Genomic DNA, 12,497 nt, shown 5'->3' with positions numbered 1-12,497 from the left:
GATTCTCCTCGACTTTCGACAGTTAACTGGGTTTCTCATGAATAAGAAAAACCAATTTTGATATAATTGGATGATGACGGGGAAAGGATGCAAGAAATCACTATCATGTTTGGAGTTGAATCCATCCCTTTAGAGTGGGGTTTCAATTATTTGGGGCTCGTCCTAAAACTGATTGGATATGGAAACGAAGACTGGTCCTATCCAATTCACAAACTGGAGTAGTTACTCTCCTTATGGTCTCACAAATGGATTTCCTTAGGAGGAAGGCTCATCCTAAGTAATCTATCTTTGCAAAGAATATAAATCTATTGGGTGCATATCTACAAAATCCCCAAGGGCGTCATCCACAAGATCAATATAAAATTTTCTCGTTTCCTTTGGGTTGGCTCATGAGGAGATAATAAGAAAATTCATCTTGTTAGGTAGGATATCTTGACTAGACCTTTTACTGCTGAAGGTTGGGGCCTTAAAAACATGGAAAATTTCAACCTAGCTCTTCTTCTTAAGAACCTATGCAATACTGTCAGTGGTGAATATCTTTGGGGAAGGATCATTAAAGAAAAATATCTTAAAAAGAAGGCCCTTAAGGGGTGGATTCGAGTTGGTGCTCCAGTGCCAGCAATCATTTCCTAATCCTAGAGAAGTCTTCTCCTAACCAAACATTCATTCCTAGCCAATTTTGCCTTCGAACATTGGCAATGGATCCTTTGTGAAAATTGTTCTTGACATATTCTTAGGTATGGAAGGTTCACACTCCCTTTCTTTTCCTTTGATTTCTTTTCTACATGGTGTACATTCAAGTGCTCAAGGACATAGTAGCCTTTCATGAATAAAGTGCCTCTATAACACATTGGATGGATTCCCAAACGCTAAACATTCTAGCACATCTGTCACTAGAATGGACATAGTATACTCATAATATGCAACTGGTTGAGATCTCACCATCTCATTTGGAGGAAAAATTAAATTGGAAAAGGAGCTTACACAAAGAAAAAATCATTGTAAAAGAAGCCTATAACATCATTGATCAACAAGTGGAGTTGGATCCTTCGTTTTCTTGGCTTTTGAGGTCTTGATGATGGAAGGTGCCCGTGAAACTCAAATGTTTCTTCTGGTGATGGATCACAATTGGATATTGACCTCAGATAACATTTCCAACGGGGTTTTTAGGGCCTAGGACGTTTATGCCTATGCAGGGAACATGGTGAGGAGATCTCACACATTTTCCTAAATTGCCCTTTTTCAAGATCGATTTCTCTTGAAGTGCTTAGACTCCTCCATTCCAACATTTTCCCAGACTGGCAACACTTCTAAGGTTGCCTCCAACACTGGTTTGTTTTTCATAATAACCTCAGGACTCTTCCTTTTTTTCTTATGTGGGGCATATAGAGAGCCTATAACACCCTCATATTTGATTCCATTAAGCCAAAAGTTTTGATGATTAGTTCTTTGATCGTGGTGTTGTATAAAGAATTCTTTGTTGAGACCTACCTTTCTCCTCACTCCCCACACTTGTCTATAGAATTTTGGACATCTTTCCCTGTTGACTTCTTCGATGGCACTGATTCCTTAGATTTATGTGATAGTGGTAGACTATCTACCTAGACCTTGTTTATCATTTCAGTTTCTTTTGGTAGAGTGGTAAGGGCTCAAACACTAGGGCTAAGCTTTTGGCATTATGAGGCACCCTTTACTGCCCTAGTTGGATTGGATTGTCAGATATTTTCATATTTAGGGACTCTAAGGTAATTATGAAATGGGTTAATGATCAAAAAAATCTCCAGCCTTTGAGCCTCCTTAACTGACAACAGAGAATCAGGTCTCTGACTATGTCCTTCTGACATATCTCCTTCCCTCAATTTTTTTGGGAGAAAAATAGAGAAGTTGATGTTTTGTCTAAGCATGGATGCTCTGCAGCCTCAGGCTTGATCCACTTTCAGGAATTGGATTCAAATTTTCTTCTATGCTGGGGCCAAATTTCCTTCTAATACAATGCTCTCTATTCTCTCTCAGTCATTCATATGTTCTTCTGTCTCATCATTTTGCCTTTGATTGGTTTTACTTGCTCTAGTTTCCTCATGAGCAATTTTTTTTTAGCCTCATTTGAACTTTGATAAGATATTGTCTGTCTCAATTTTATTTTGTTGGAAAGGCTTTTAGCTGCTGTGTCATCTCTTGGAAAGATGAATTGTTGGCTTGGATTAGACATTGTACTTTCGTTATATATTAATGAAAGCTTTTTTTCTTGGTGGAAACTAATAATGTTAAATAAAATTTCTCTTAGTTTTGTGATTTTTTAATAATTATTGTGTCATATATATATATATATATATATATATATATATATATATATATATATATATATGTAGAGAGAGAGAGAGAGAGAGAGAGAGAGAGCATGTGTTTTCTCCTAACAAGTTATAGGTTTAAATCCAAAGGGAGTATGTATTCAGTCCTGGTCCCACAAGCAAAGAGGAAGCAAAGAGGTTTCTTATACTAATTTGGTTTCTAGATTTAAAATTGGATTATTATTATTAGTATTAGTACTATTATTATATAATAGGTAAACTCATACATGTGAGAGTTCGAACTCAGATAAAGCAACTCATTTGAAGGTGGAAGGCAACCATTTGGAAATAGTACCAACCGCTCCAAATTAATGAGTTTGGTGAAAGGTGGAAAAATAGAGAGGAAAAAAGGGGAAACTAACTAATTATTATCACACTTAACCCCAAGAGTTTCAAATAATAATAATTATTTTTTTTTCTCCTTTTGTGTATCGGTTGAAGATCTAATCGAATTCTTTCACGCATCTACAAAATTATCCAAGATTTCAGGTTGAATAAAATTATAATTTTTTCGTTGGAAAACAAAAAGTAAACATATGTGAATAAATATTATTTAAAACAAATTCTATTTATTATTTCCACATTTTAGTTTTGTTTAATATATTATCTTAAATTTATCAAGAGTTGAAAGAGTGTGAAATCTTATGAAAGGTTTATACCTAGAGGGATTTGATTTTTCTTAAGCCTTGATAAATTTAAGTTAACATAGATCTACATTGATTCCTATATCTTTTCACATCTATCATATGAAAAATGAAATGAGCTTGCTTTTCAAAATAGTTCAATATTTAGATCAAAATATCAAACTAGAAGTTATTATTTTTCTAACTTTCCAATATTAATAATTTTTTCATAATTCTCTTTACATTATAATATACATTTCATATATCAAAGTCTATATATTTTATTTTAATAAATTTCATATATCAGATTTTATAAATTTAATATTATATTGATGTTAATGTAAAAATACTAGTAACTAAATCACATCAAATAAAAGAAAGTGGTCGACTTCACCCTATCCTTTAAAATCAATTTCTCAACATCATAATATGTATTGTAAAATTCGTTTGTAATAAGTTATTATCAATGCTTAAAAATAAATCTGAATAAACCAATAATTATAAACCTCAGTAACTACATATGCAATTCATTAATTAATAAAAATACAAAGTTATAAAAAATAATACAATTCTAAAAAAAAAGAGACACGAGAGGATTAATAAAAATGAACAATAAAAATACTAAAGAGATGTTTTAGGATCGGAAACCTAAATGTTACGCTTGCTGGTGTTCTCTCTATTTATTTTTGTAATATCACTCTCCCTCCTTGGGTTACCCTATTTATCACTCTTTCTTCTTGGGTTTCCTTATTTATTCCTGTCCATAAATTTCTCAGAAGAATTTACTTCTTTCCACAATTGGCAAGCCTGCGCTCTTTTTAATCAATCACAATTGATGTTGTATGCTCTAATTCGACCATTGTTAGAAGCTATATGCTAGAACTCAATCCTCCTTGACGTTGTACACATCCACACAATGTGTATGCCTCGCTGTCTCCAAGGCTATATATTGATTAGGGAATGAATACTTGTACGCGGTGCAGTTTGTGAAATAGATGGTTATGATAATGCAGCATAGCATTCCCTTCGCTAAAACATTGCCACTTTGCTTATATGTCTGAGCTCTCAAACCACTAGCTAACCTACAGCCAACCAGTAATTAATGTTTAAATGTTTTTTCCATGTTGGAAAGAGGTGGTAATTATTCTAACAGACGTTGAAGAACATTCAAACTAATGGAACAGTTCCATTGGAAGATTGGGTTCAAACTGATTGACCTTTTACGTTAGCATTGGGATCATCCCATCCTCTTGGTAAACTCATGACCATTTACGGTATCACTGGACCATCCGTTTCTCTTGGTAAACGAAAGGAAAGAACAGCCATTTACATGGTGTTTTATGCTGAAAAATTCTCTCTCACTTTTCTATATATATATATAGACACACTGGAGCACTTCACTCATCTTTACTACCAGTGTGGATATTCCTTTCGTTATTTGGAATATGTTAAAAGTAAAGGCATGGTAACAAATATTCTTGTAGATAGCATTTGTACTTGGTTTTCTTAAATCAGAAGAATATATACCCAGATGAAATTAAGATTTGAATTAGAGTTGGTTTAAACATTGTATATGATATATTATAGTTTTTTCTTTCAATGTACCCATTTACACGTGTAGGTAATGCGAATGAATTCTAGACACAATATAAGGAGAAATTTAAATGTTAAATGTTACTTCTTTGCAACTTATATGAGAGGAAGGAGCCTTCATGTCTGCTGATTATATATATAATTGGAACCAATCCTACATAAAGTTTAAGAGAGAGTTTTAAAGGTTGTTTGTTTGCAAACTTATATGGAGGAAGAAGTCTTCATGGCCATATAGTGATAGTCTTTTCTTTGATCATTTTAATAGATATAATTAAGTTGTATATTAATGCTAAAGGAGTTGTACTAAGGACATAGTTATTAATGATTGATTATTTGTAGTTTTGGATTGTATTGCCTAATTACTAATAATTTTTTAGTTGGATGACATGTCTCGGTTATAATAGACAAAATTTCATGCCTCTAGTAGTACTGATAAGTAGTTGCATTCAAAACTAAATGGAGAATAAAGGAATTGTAACCATTCGTGACATAAAAGATATTTGTACAAAAATGAGAAACTGGATGATGAAATTAATTTCACAAAGTATATGTGTTAATGAAGCACTTGGTATATACCTCCCTTATTTATAGATTATAAGGTATTAAATCCATTGAATCTTTCAACATTATGTACTGTTACTTTGTAGAGAGCATAATCAATATTGTTAAAGCAAATAGGGAATGACTGGAGGGCGTAGAAGTCATTAATCGAGAAGAGAATAAGAACTTAAAGGAAAATTTATAGATGTTTGGACACTAAATGATAAAGTTGGAGAAGAACAATGAGGCCTTGGGAAGGCTGCTTCCACTACTAAAGAAAACACTTTATGAACACCAAGGTTGCTTCATTATAGTTATATTGGGACAAGAGTACAATGCAACTTGTGCAATCTAGAGAGAAAATTGTCTAGATATATAGCTAGCATGATGATTGCCTTACTTAGATGATTACTTTACTATACCTAGAGTTGGAAATGAAGGAAGGACCATTGGAAAGGATAAAAGAAATAGTCCAATAGGCTAAGGAACTAAATCCACTATCCATTCCACTACTAATCCAAAGCCATGATTGAAGCAAATTTGGTAAGATTACTTTACTTATATATTCATAAAGAGCATTTAGGTGATTTTGAAAAACTTGTGAGTGGAAATGGTTCAAACTTGTTAAGGAAGTTGAGATACAATGGACAGGAAATGGACAAGAGAAGACAAGGAATCGTAAGCCTTAGTGGAATTTTATAGAGGGTCAAGCATGAAATATTAGGTTTCTATGGTAGAAAGCATAAGGACATGAAATCCAAGATACTATTTATGAAGGAAGTATATGTGGAATAGTTTATTGGAACTTTACAAGAAAGAGAAATAACAAATGAAGTTGGTATCCCATTACAACCTCAACCTTCTTCTAGTGGTAATAGAAGGGAAGTGATAAAATATGTTAAAATACTAAACCTGCAGTAACACCTAAAGGAATAAACAGGTAAACCAATCAATGAAAGGAGAAGATGACCAATAGGTGCAATTCAAATGATAATTTATTAATTTTTCCACTACTATAGGGATAAAATTGATAGTGTTGCTCATTCTTGACACCCCAAACTATGTCCATTATGTGGGAAGAAAGGCCATCAAGTGACATGTTTTTGGGAGAAATAAGCCACATGCGACCAAACATATTGTGTTTACAGGATGAAATCAAGAAGAATTCCCCAATGAAACAACAAATTCAAAGGAAAGGAGAGAAAATGATTACATTAAACAATCGATATAATCCAGGAACTTCTTCCACCTTTGCAAGTTAAGCAAATATTGGAAAGAAAAGAGTTGGTAGCTTCATATTTAGATTCACCCGAAGAAACACATAGCAAAGAGACAAGTTTGGAATGTCAACAATAAAAGAGATAAATAACGCACTACATATCTACCCCACAGAGAAAAAGTTGTCCCAAGAGTCATAGTAGTACTACAGGTTAGCCTCACAATTGAAGTGGATAATGCGTTCATCTGAACAAGCAAGACATCTCCATTCCAATTATTTATAATATTTGAGAAGTTTTCCTTCTTGGATATGTACAAAACATTAGTGTAGGGAAGTTTATAACATTCCCTTTTTCCTTGTACGATCTAAATATTTAGGCATCCACTTGTCACCGAGGTTGTATCGTATTGATGATTATATCCTATATCCATACATGCATAGGATTCACTAAATGCTTTAGAAGGAAGGTGTTATGATTACACATCAAGAAGTTCATTCAAGTGATGTTGTTTTTGAGATAGAGTGATAGTAAGCATGTTAAAACAAGCGAGGCATATTTCCTTGCGAATAAGTAATTGGTCCTAGAATAAGAAGGTAGACCACATCTTTCTTCATCAGTTTGTTGTGTAATGACATAGAAACTAGATTTCATTAAACTAACATAAACTATAAATTGACATGGATTCATTCAATAACATGATGGACCATCCCCGAGTATAGGAGGGGCATAATTTAATTCTAATTGGTGAGTTCAAATTTGGATATTTCTTAGAGTTAAGAGCTAGTTTGTAGACTACTACATTGCATGAACAAGTGAGCCAAGAGATATATCCAGATGCATTATCTAGAACCAAAAATAGTAGGCATAGACATAAGAGAGAGCCAAAGTTAGAGCTACTGCTAGGAAATAGAGTTGGAAACATGTTACTAGATGTAGATATAAGGAACATTGGCCTATATTTGTTTCCATGAATATTTTGGAGAAAAAAATCCTATGATTTGGGATATGTGATATGAAATGGATCTTATGTGAATGGATGTAAGACACAACACCTAGATATGAATTTCAATTATTAATTAAGGTTAGATATAATATAAAGGAAATCACAACTATGTAAATAAAATTAAATGAGAGAGAAATACTTGAGAAATGGGAAATGGAAAGTTAGGCTTATTTTCCTTCCCATTATCGTGGTCCTCCCTATATTTTATCATAATATCATTATGATCTTTAGACTATTTAAACTACTTGTCACAATAGACTTGTATTATTATAAAATATTTTATTATGTAATTTATCTCCTTGGAACAAATAGTTATTATCAATAACTTTTATCAAATTTATGAAAGCAATTGATATATGACAATAAAAGATAAATAAAATGAGCACACCATCAACATAAATGGAAAGAAGGTGTATGTTGTGAAACTGATAATGTGAGAAAACTTAACTAGAAGGTGAGACCTCTACTCTTCTTTGTTAGGTCCCTATACTACTAGTGTAACCCCTTATTGTTATTAGTACAACCCCCTTATTATGTTGTTGTGCCAATGTAGTCCCCATATTGTTATTATTGTGCCCCATAGAAGCCCACTATTGTTATTATTGTGCCCTTGCATTAATATTGTTATGCCGGCTCTGATTATATTATGACCCCTTAGACTCCTATATATAGAAAGGAGGTCTTGTCATTTGAATCATCTAAGAATTGTTCATTTATGTAATGTAAAGGAGGTTTCCCCCTCGAAGAGGCTTATTTCTAAGGCGTTGATCTATTTTTTCTATCTTTTTGTGAGTTGGTTTCATAACATTTAGTATCAGAGCTTTGGATTCTAGGGTTTCGTTGCTCTAAACAGGTCATCGTGGAATTTTCGCTATAACTTTTTTCTGCGATGTTTCAGAAGCGAAAACAAAAACCCATTTGAGATGAAACCATGCTGAACTTTCGGTCCAAATTACAGATCTTGCCTCGCTATATTTTCAGAGATATGATCTGAGGAACTTAGGGTTTTTGCAAGCTCCAAAATTTCATCTAAAACAGGTCATCGTGGAATTTTCGCTATAACGTTTTCACTACGAAGTTTCAGAAGCTAAAAAAAAAACCCATTTGAGAAGAAATCGGTTTGAACCTCAAGGTCGAATTTCCGATCTTGGCTCACTATATTTGCAGATATATGATATGAGGAAGTTAGGCTTTTTGTAGACTCCCGAATTACATCCTAAAAAGGTGACCTTGGGAAAAGCGTCATAACTTGCTCTCTGAGCATCAGATTGAAATTTCATCAGAAGCTAGAGAAAGAGGACAGACTGTATTTTGTTTGGGTATCACTTTTAGAACCTAAGGTTGAAATAGTGACACATGGAACATCGTACAAGTTCACTCTAATGAACTAGTCTATAATTAGGTCATCATCAGAGATTGGGAATAAATCTTTCTTCGGGAATCCAATTGTGATCAGACTTGCAGAGTTAGATGGAGGACTTAAAGATCCGAAATTACAGAGTTACATTCATTTCAATATTGAGCTCCTAAAATCAAGAAAAAGCGAGATGATGAAGTTTGATGGCAAGGATCCGGTAAATTGGATACTACAGATGGAGAAATATTTTGATATACAGGGTGTACCACTGTTACAAAAGGTATGTATTGCATCGAATTATCTGTTGGCATTATGATTCAAGTGTTGTACTTGATGGCAAACTCTTTCAGATGGTAAATCAAGAAGGACGCAGGAAATTTTGTTCAGCAAGTGCGTCCCCGCAGGTATTCCATACAGAACCCGCGTCCAGGGACGCTGGCCAGCCGTTCAGAAGGTGCGTCCGCCCAGTGCACTCATTTCAAGGTAGAGAAAAGCTCGTGGGGGCTTCTTGTGTGGTATCTAGCCGACGGTTGCGTGTTTCTATGGTGTCGGCTCGTGGTATTGTTCCACGCTTTGGGGAGAAGCTTGCCTATATAAAGCAAAGGAGTTCATTTGGATTAGGCATCATCTTGGTTGATCATCTCTTGGTGTGATCTAGTCCATATCTTTAAGGGTAAATCTTCTAATGGACTACGATCTATATGGCGCATGATCAGATCTGTGGATCTGAGTGTTTGGGTTAGTTCTGAAGTCCTCTTATCTTCTATATCTAAAGGGACGCAGATTCAGTGAAGGGAAAGTGCGCCGGGACGCAGTACAGTAAAGGATCAGGTGCGTCTCTGAAGCGAAGGACGCGGCGCGACTGTGGTATTGGGTGCGTCTCTGAAGCGAAAGACGCGGCGCGATAGTGTTGATGTGTGCGTCGGTCGCAGACAAGCAAAAGGAACAGTGCGTCTGCACGCAGAACAGCATAAGGTATACTGCGTCCAGTCGCAGGCCACAGAAAGAAAATATGCGTCCCTGTCTCAAGATGATCTGTTAACTGTATATTTCTGTTCATAAGGTGTTCTGGGTTGTTTCTGTAATTACTGATCTGATATCTGTAGTAGACTGTATCTGTTGTATACTTGTTGATCATTTTGAAAAGAAGTAGGGGGTTGTAGCTCCCTTCCAGGAGAAGTCTGGAAAACAAGAAAGAGTTGTAGCTCTTTGCAGGTTGCAGCCTGCGTGCTGGTAAAGGACTGCACCAGTACAAAATCATTGTAAAAAGAATTTCTTGAAAGAAGATAGAGACATTATTGCAGCAGGTGGTTTTTCTCCCGCATTGGGTTTCCACCTTACATCTTGTGTTCTTTGGTGTGACTGTCTATTTTCTTTATTCATGCTCATTGTTTTATGGTACTGACATGCAAGAATATTTCAAAAGATCAAATAAGGAAGATTTGGTAAATTGCTAGATAATACTGATTCCCCCCCCCCCCTCAGTATTATTTCCAACAATTGGTATCAGAGCAGGTCCTTCAGAACAGCTTGATCGCTTGAAGGTAGATCGTTCATCATGAGCAACTACGAGAGAGAAGCATCAATCAGGCCACCCGTCTTCGATGGAACAAACTTCAATTATTGGAAGGTAAGAGTTACTGCATATCTTCAATCTCTTGGTACAGAAGTTTGGAACATTGTAGAATCAGGCTATGCCTTTCCTTCAGTTACTCCTACAGATCCAGCTGAGAAAAAGCAGTATGAAACAAATGCAAAAGCAGTCAGCACTCTATTAGGAAGTATATCTCAAACAGAGTTCATGAAGGTCATGCACTTCAAATCAGCAAAAGAGATATGGGACAAAATGATCACTAGCTATGAAGGAGATGAACAGGTAAAAGAAGCTAAACTTCAAACTCTCAGGATTCAATATGAGACTCTCAAGATGTATAATGATGAAAGTGTGGCTAATTATTTTCTTCGAGTAGATGAGATTGTTAATTGTATGAAAAATTTGGGTGAAGAAATAAAAGAGACTATAGTAGTTCAAAAGATTCTAAGATCTTTATCTCCCAAGTTTGAATCTAAAGTATCTGCAGTAGAAGAAAAGGAAAATCTCCGTGTTCTCACTATGTCTCAGCTGCATGGAATTCTAACTGCTTATGAAATGAGAAAGGGAGGTCCATCAGATAGAAGGGAAGCTGCTTTTAAAGCATCAGGCAAAGAAGATCACTATGAAGCATGTCATGTTCCAGAAGAAGAGGAAGAAGAATCAAACTTTGTCAGAAATCTTCAAAGGGGTTCTGGAAGGTTCAGAGGTAAGCTACCTTTCAAATGTTTTGCTTGTGGAAGAGTAGGTCATTATGCTGCAAAATGCTCTTATAAGGATAAAGGAAAGGAACCAGTTAGATGGAACAAGAAACAGGGTACAAATAAGAAAAGCTACTACACCCATGAAGATAGCGATGGCTTATCAAACAGTGATGAAGATGAACAAGGTAACAAATATAGATTGTTAATGGCATTTGAAGATGACAATTATGAGGATGCTATAGATGTGGATAACCTTTATGATGAAATTACTAGACTCAAGAGATGTATAGAAGAAAAGAACATGATTATTGATACTCTACAATTTCAGATTGATGAAAAGGAAAAACATCTTGAAAAATTAGAAGGTGAAATTGTTGGTCTTAGAAAAGAAATTGAGAAAACAAAAACTATTAATCTCAAGTTTGTCAAAGGATCTGAAACGTTGAATGAGATTATCAGTGTGCAGCGATCTCCTCTAAATAAGACAGGTCTGGGCTACAATGGAGAAACTTCTCAAGCTTCCACTTCAAAAAGTTATCTTGATGCCGCAAGAAGAAATGAGCAAGAACACAAGGAAGATCATCAGGTAAAGCAGGGACAAACTTCAAACTATCAGGGGCAATCCAGCTTAAGGGTGAACAAAAGCCACAACCAGCCACAGGTAAAACCTTCTCAATTTGGTTCAAGAATAGATGAAAATAGAAATTACAATCAGTCGGCTGGTAGATTCAATAATCGCAGAAACTTCTTCAATGGACAATGCTTTTCTTGCCATAACTTTGGTCACAAAGCAGCCCAATGTGTTGCGTATAAAACAATCATGACTAGGGAAGCTCAAAAACAAAGAAGCATGACAGGGAATACAAAAAGGACCTATAACAATTTTTCAGCTCTTGAAAATGAAGTTGAATGCTCTATTTGCAATAATTTTGGACATGAAGATGTTGAATGCAGAAGCAGGTTTCCGGAAAGAAAGGTACAAGAACAAAAAAGGGAACAAACCTCAGGCACCAAAACATGGAAAATAAAGGAACCTCAAACAGAAAGATGTGGGATAGCATTCTATGCAGAAGGACAAGAAAATCTATGGTACATTGACAGTGGATGTTCAAAGCACATGACAGGTGATAAAGAAAAACTTGAATCTTATTCTAATTTAGAAAAGGGAAAGAAAGTCTCTTTTGGAAATGATACTCCTGCAACTATAAAAGGAAAAGGTATTGCTCCTTTAAAAGAAGATGTTAAGGCTGGAAATGTTTTGTTTGTTGATGGACTAAAGCATAATCTTCTAAGTGTAAGCCAGATGTGTGATCAAAGAACCGAGGTTATATTCAGATCAAATGGATGTCTTGTTCGTGATCTTGATACAGGTAAAACAGTTCTCAAAGGAAAAAGAACTTCAAATAATCTATACATTTTTGATGAAGAACAACAACAATGCTATTTAAGCAAGGATGAAGAGCACTGGTTATGGCATCGAAGATTGGGACATCTAAGTTTCTCACAAATAAGGAAAGC

This window comes from Pinus tabuliformis, chromosome 3_1 (genome assembly GCF_031772625.1).
Source record: "Pinus tabuliformis cultivar Carrire ecotype Pingquan chromosome 3_1, CPIR1, whole genome shotgun sequence".
Lineage (NCBI taxonomy): Eukaryota > Viridiplantae > Streptophyta > Pinopsida > Pinales > Pinaceae > Pinus > Pinus tabuliformis.
This window is presented reverse-complemented; position numbering follows the sequence as displayed.